A 7,655-nucleotide genomic window follows, 5' to 3' on the forward strand; every position below is an offset into this window, starting at 1 on the left:
CTTTAAAAAAAAAAAAAAAAAAGCCCAGCTGAGATTATTGTGATTCAGCGTTTTCTAAACCAGTTGTACAGAACACTAGAGTCCGGGGAAATGTTACTAGGTGTTCCTTGAAAAAGTGGGTTCCCTGGCTAAATAACTTTAGGAATTTCCATGTATGATTGTACCCTGTCGGACAAATTACAAAGCATTCTAGAACAGTAAAGTCTACAGAAGATCTACTATCAATGAAACCCATGTGACTTTGTGGAACCCACTGTGTTCCAAACCAAAGATCACTTTTGGCATAACCATCTAACAAGAAAACACTGGACACCCGTTTTTCATGGAACACCTTTCAGAAATAAAGCCACAGCTAAGTCTTTACCCTGGTTATGGTCTGACTCACACTCCTCCCCACTCACTTGGTGGGGTTAGTCTTCATGATCTAAAGATAGTCTTCAAGCCAAAAGCAGCAGTCAAGATTCAAACGAGAAAACGGACCATTACATGTGTTTAAAATAAATGGAATGTAATACAGGGAATTGATGGCACACATGTTGGTTGACCTAAAAAGCCAGCTGGGGCTTTATGCAAAGCAACCCAGAGATTAGAGTAGGAGGCCCGAACCAGGGGCGCCTGGGTGGCTCAGTGGGTTGAGCCTCTGCCTTCAGCTCAGGTCATGATCTCAGGGTCTTGGGATCGAGTTCCACATCGGGCTCTCTGCTCAGCAGGGAGCCTGCTTCCTCCTCTCTCTCTGCCTGTCTCTCTGCCTACTTATGATCTCTCTCTCTGTCAAAATAAATAAAAATTAAAAACAAAAAAAAAGGAGACCAGTGGGGTGCCTGGGTGGCTCAGTGGGTTAAAACCTCTGCCTTCGGCTCAGGTCATGATCCCAGGGTCCTGGGATTTAGTCCCGTATCAGGCTCTCTGCTCAGCAGGGAGCCTGCTTCCCCCCCTCTCTCTATGTCTGTCAAATAAATAAATAAAATCTTAAAAAAAAAAAAGGGAGACCAGAACCACTCGTAGGCTTGAGGGGTCACAGAGGAGGTGAAGATCCTGCAGCCACTGGCCTGGGCTTTGGGCGGGACTGGGAATCGGGTGGTGGGCGTGTCTGGAGCAGCCGGGACCACAGCCAGGCTCCTACTTGCCCTGGCCCCCCCAGCCTCCAGCTAGTGCTTTCCCTTGGCTGGACCCAGCTGGAAACCAGCTAACGTGGGAGGCTGGGAAACAGCTTGAGGGGTTCATTCTCTCAGAAAATGGGCTCAGACCCAGCGTATCAAGGATTGCAGGAGCCAAGTTCCAATTTCATATAATTACATGTACATAAACATAAGAGATAAAACCTTGAGGAGCTAGATTTCAGCCACCCTTTGTGGGTGGCTACATTTCAGCCACCCCTTGATAAACGTCACCCCTTGTTTCCCATCTGAAGAAAATAAATGTGGAGAAACTAAAGGCAACTCACTCCTGTACTATATTTAATGTGATACAGATAATGTTTTATGGGAGCACAGGTGCATGGAGGTAGAAGGCCCTCGTGTTAAACAGCTTTCTCAATTAGTAATAGCAGAGACACTTGGGCATTTAAAAAAAAAAAAGTGAGCTTAAAAGCTAGAGCTAAATGAGGAGGAAGTGTATCTAGGTAAATTCACCCACATCTTCTTCAAGAGTCAAGAACAATTCATTAGGGTCTGGGTAAAAAGCTGCAATATTAATTGCAAAGGGAATAATTTTCTCTATGTTCCTACCTCCACTAATAAAACAGAAACTCGCCCTTTGTGAAGTCTGTAGAGCAGAGTTTCTTTATCCATTCATCTGTTGAAGGGCATCTTGGTTCTTTCCACAGTTTGGTGACTGTGGACATTGCTGCTATGAACATTGGGGTGCATATGGCCCTTCTTTTCACAACATCTCTATCTTTGGGGTAAATACCTCCTAGTGTAATTGCTCGGTCCTAGGGTAGCTCTATTTTCAACTATTTGAGGAACGTCCATGCTGTTTTCCAGAGTGGTTGCACCACCTTGCACTCCTACCAACGTGTAGGAGGGTTCCCCTTTCTCCACATCCTCTCCAGCATCTGTCATTTCCTGACTTGTTAATTTTAGCCATTCTGACTGGTGTGAGGTGGTATCTCATTGTGGTTTTGATTTGTATTTCCCTGATGCCAAGTGATGTGGAGCATTTTCTTCTATCTGTTGGCCATTTGGTTATCTTCTTTGGAGAAATGCTGTTCATGTCTTCTGCCCATTTCTTGACTGGATTATTTGGCTTTGGGGTGTTGAGTTTGATAAATTCTTTGTAGATCTTGGATAACAGCCCTTTTCTGATATGTCATTTGCAATCAATGGGGGAAAAAAACAGAGCTTTCCCCCTAAGGTCAGGAACACAGCAGGGATGTCCATTATCACCACCCCTATTCAACGTAGTACTAGAAGTCCTAGCCTCAGCAATCAGACAACAAAAAGAAATAAAATGCATTCAAATAGGCAAAGAAGTCAAACTCTCACTCTTTGCTGATGACATGATACTTTATGTGGAAAACCCAAAAGACTCCACCCCAAAATTCCTAAACTTCATACAGGAATTCAGCAACGTGGCAAGATACAAAATTAATGCACAGAAATCAGTTGCATTTCTATACACTAACAGTGAGACAGAAGAAAGAGAAATTAAGGAGTCGCTCTCCTTTACGATTGCACCAAAAACCATAAGATACCTAGGAATAAATCTAACAAGCAGGCCAAGAATCTGTACTCGAAAAACTATAGAATATTCATGAAAGAAATTAAGGAAAACAAAAAGAAATGGAAAGACGTTCCATGCTCGTGGATTGGAAGAACAAATATTGTGAAAATGTCTATGCTACCTAGAGAAACCTATACATTTAATGCAATCCTTATCAAAATACCATCAACTTTTTTCAAAGAATTGGGAACATATAATCCTAAAATTTGTATGGAACCAGAAAAGAGCCCTAAACAATCCTGAAAAAGAAAACCAAAGCTGGTGGCATCAGAATTCCAGACTTCAAGCTCTATTACAAAGCTGTAATCAACAAGACAGTATGGTACTGGCACAAAAACAGACACACAGATCAGTGGAACAGAATAGAGAACCGAGAAATGGACCCTCAACTCCATGGTCAATTAATCTTTGACAAAGCAGGAAAGAATGTCCAATGGAATAGGGGTAGTCTCTTCAATGGTGCTGGGAAAATTGGACAGCCACGTGCAGAAGAATGAAACTGGAGCATTTTCTTACACAGTACGCAAATTCAAAATGGATAAAAGACCTCAATGTGAGACGGAAATCCATCAAAATCCTTGAAGAAAACACAGGCAGCAACCTCTTCGAACTTGGCCTCAGCAACTTCTTGCTAAACACGGCTCCAAAGGCAAGGGAAACAACAGCAAAAAAATAATTATTGGGACTTCATCAGGATAAAGGTCATGATCATCAGGTCCTGATACCAAGCCCCGCATCAAGCTCTCTCCTCAGCGGACAGCGTGTTCTCCCTTTCCCTCTGCCTCTTCCCTTGCTTGTGCTCATTCTCTCTCTCAAAGAAATAAATATAACCTTAAAAAAAAAAATAAAAAGCTTTGTCCAGCAAAGGAAACAGCCAAGGTTTCATTCAGTCTTTCAACCACTTAAGTCTCTGACTAAATGGACAAATTCAATGGAGGGAAGGTCATTTTAACCTCAGCGTAGGTCAAGTTTTAAAATGCAACCTTGGCAAAAAAAAAAAATAATAATAATAATAATAATAATAATTGAAAAAAAATGTGACTTTGCAAAGCGCAGCTGGCTTTTTCGTCTGCCTTGGGAGCTGATGTATTCTTCAGTGCCTTGGGCCATGCTGGGACGGTAGATGGTATTTAACAAGTTTGTGTGGAATGAGTATATTTTATCTCTGATTGATGCCTGAGCCTGTTTCTCAACTGGCTTTGAACTCAGAAGGGAGAGAGAAATGACAATGTATGCGGAGAATGTTCTTCACTTCCCCCCTTTACCTTCCCCGTACTCAGAGAGCCAGCCCCAGCTCGTTACCTGAAAAAGATACAGCACCGGAGAAACAAAATAACCCCCATAGCTTACCTTTGGCTTTTGTGTTCCAAACACGGGTCATTAGGAATGTAGAAGGGTTGCAGAGGACAGAGAAAAGGGGTATCGTGGGCATCCAGTGCCTTGGGAAATGATGGCCTTGGGAAAGGACATGATGGCCGAAGGCTTCCCGCGGAATGCTGGGAGGAGAAATGAGAAAGGGGGGGTCTCTGGGGGCAGAGCGCAGGCAGGACCTCCTCCGTCATGTTGAGAAGCAGCGCTTTCAGGGAAAGAGCAGAAACAGAGGACAAGGGCAGGGTGCCTCCAGGCAGACAGGATCCCTGCCAGCCAACCTTGGAGAAGACTGCCAAGCCTCAAGGTGGCAAGAGCCAGGAGACCTTCTGGCTGTAGGAGACGCCATGTCGATTGGGATGACGGACCTCTCAGGTGGTAAACTGTGGATGAAAACTGAGGCCCAGACGCGTACCCTTCCCTGTCTCCAGCTCCTTGACACTGCATTAGCTCCAAGAGCCACAGAATACCCCCTAAGGGGAGGACGACCCAAGGAAGGACACTTTCCATCCATTCATTCACTCATGCATTTGTTTTAGGCAGCCCAGGAGGATGCGAGGCAGACATGGTCAGAGACTGATTTTTAAGTGTGTTTAAGCATTTCCTTGACAGCTGCCTTTCCTATAATTTTTTTAAAGATTTTTATTTATTTTGCCAGAGAGATGGAGAGAGAGAGGCAGAGGGGCAGAAGGAGAGAAGCAGTCTCACTACCGAACACAGGGCCCAGTCCGGGGCTCGATCCCACCACGCTGAGATCATGACCTGAGCTGAAACCACGAGTCGGACACTGAGCTGACTGAGCCCCCCGGGGGGCCCACGGCAAGGAAGAGTTCTTATGGCGCCTTCCGAGTGAGCGTTGCTCAGTCAACACCTTGATTTCAGACTTCCGGCCTCCAGAACCACGGAAGCATACATTTCTACTGTTTCTGTTTTTTCTTTTTCTTTAAGTAGTCTCCACGCTTGCCGTGATGCCCAGTACGGGGCTTGGATTCATGACCCTGAGATCAAGACCAGAGCCACGGTCAAGAGCCACAGTCAAGAGTCGGTCACTTAACCAACGGAGCCAGCCAAGTGCCCCACATTTCTACTGCGTCAAGCCCCGACATCTGTCGTATTTGCTACACCAGCCCTAGGAAAGTAATGGAAGGATACATGGCTTGGCAACAGTCCACGTGAAACTATCTGGCCGATAAAGGGAGCGGATGCAGGCTTCAGCCCCAGCAATGGAAACAGAGTTAATAGACCAAGGGAAGTAACTGTTCTACCACAGAGCTGGAATATTTCTCTCTGTCCTCAGTGCCGCGTTTAAGGAGGGACCTTGATCAATGGGAGCCTTGTCAGAGACAAGTTCTGGAAGGCTTGTCATACAAAAGATGAGACACGTGAAAGGCTGTCTTGTCAGAGGGAGCCATCTCGTGCATGCTTGCTCTCTCGCTCTGTTTCTCTCTCTAAAATAAATGCCTAAGTCTTTTTTTTAAAAGGATTTTATTTATTCATTTGACAGACAGAGATCACAAGTAGGCAGAGAGGCAGGCAGAGAGAGAGGGGGAAGCAGGCTCCTTGCTGAGCAGAGAGCCTGATGCGGGGCTCGATCCCAGGACCCTGAGATCATGACCTGAGCTGAAGGCAGAGACTTTAACCCACTGAGCCACTCAGGCACCCCTAAATAAGTCTTTTTTTAAAAAGTATTCTGCCTTACCTCTTCCAGCTTTCAGGGGTTCCAAAAGTTCCTTGGTTTGTGGCTGCATCACTCTAATTTCCGCCTCCATTTTCGCATGGTTTTCTCTTCTCCCTATGACTCTCCTTTGAATCTCTCTTATAAGAAGGCTTGTCACTGAATTTAGAGCCCACAGGGATAATCCAGGATGATCTCAGCCTGAGATCCTTAATTTCATCTGCAAAAACTCTCTTACCAAATAAGGTCACATTCACAGGTGCCAGGGATTAGGGCACAGACACCATTCAACATGCTACAACTTCCATCCCATAACTGGACAATTGTTTTCAGAGCATAAATGCGGGGCTCTTTAATTTACCCATGTTTTACTTATTGTTGGTCATCCTAGGTCACAGCAACCGGGCTGGTGCTGGCTTGGTCGGTAGAGCACATGAACCTCTATCTCGGGATTGTGACTTCGAGCCCCACCTTGTGTGTAGAGATTACTTAAAAAAAAAAAACACAAAAAACTAACTTTGCTTGCTGGCAATCTATTATGTAACTCTACATATTGAAAATTATGTGCAGGTAAATATATATTCATTAAAATAACAGGTCAACAATCATGAATGGGAAAATTCTAGAAATAATAACTGCTTTATGAATATATGATAAGATACATGAGTATAAAAGGTGACAGGCACCCATGACGTATACTATGGACAAATGGTGAACTCAAGAGTGTAATTTCCTGGTCAGGTGCAAGCCAAAGCTCATGTTTTCAGAATAGCTGAGCAGGATACGCATTTGTGGGAGAAATTCCACTTAGAATTCTCCAATAATTAAACTCATGGGAGCCATCACAGGACAGATGGCTGTGCTATTTAAAACAAATTATAACCTTTAAGGATGAACATGTACTATTGAAATCTAAATATAAATTTGCTTTGAATTTTAATTGAATAGTACTATTGTTTAACAGGTAATACTGGTGTAAAGACTTCAGAGTTTTTTTCCATAAAGTAAGAATATGTCTTAAATGACAAAAATATTAGTCAACCAAAGGTTATTTATGCAATTTGTCAATATTTCTGGAAGCTTTTGAAAAACCTTCTCCTGACATTTAAATTATCTGTTCTATTGAATAATTTTGGAACTAGAATGGGATGACAGATTTTTATCTTGCTTTCTTTTCATGCCTTAAAATTGGCCTATATAGAAAATTTAAATAGCGATTTTAACTTTCTTGCCTATCACTGAAATGTCATCAAAAGGTGTAACATTTTGTTCACTGGTCACATATTTCACACTCCCCCTTCCCCCCAAAGTCCCTCCTTTTGATTATTAGAAGTCTTCTGACCATTTGACTGAAAGTACTACTTGGGCGCCTGGGTGGTTCAGTTGGTTAAGTGTCTGACACTTGATTTCGGCTCAGGTCATGATCTCAAGGTTGTGAGATCAAGCCCTGACTCAGGCTCTGTGCTGGGCATTGAGCCTGCTTAAGATTCTTTCTCTTCCTCTGCCCATGCCCTCTCTAAAAGAAAGAAAGGGGGAGGGAGGAAGGAAGGAAGAGCTTAGATTCCAGCATCATTTTTTTTAACCTTGATTATCCTTGTGGTATGGAAAATGCAATTTTTGTCTACGTGAAATTTTTAACAACAGAGGTCGGAAAGAACACATTGTACACATGCAATCTGTTAACCTAATTTCATCACAAGTTTGCTATCGAAAGCCTAGACATGGTTCTCTTCACACTTATTAAGATGCTATTGCCATTGGGAAATGAGTCCACTTTAATGCTTAGTTAAAAAAAAAATCAAAATTATAAACAGTATGATCTCAAAATGACTGGGGAAAAACCCCAGAGTATGAACCATGGTGGTCGCTGAATAACACAATGGAGGCT

This window comes from Mustela nigripes, chromosome X (assembly GCF_022355385.1).
Source record: "Mustela nigripes isolate SB6536 chromosome X, MUSNIG.SB6536, whole genome shotgun sequence".
Lineage (NCBI taxonomy): Eukaryota > Metazoa > Chordata > Mammalia > Carnivora > Mustelidae > Mustela > Mustela nigripes.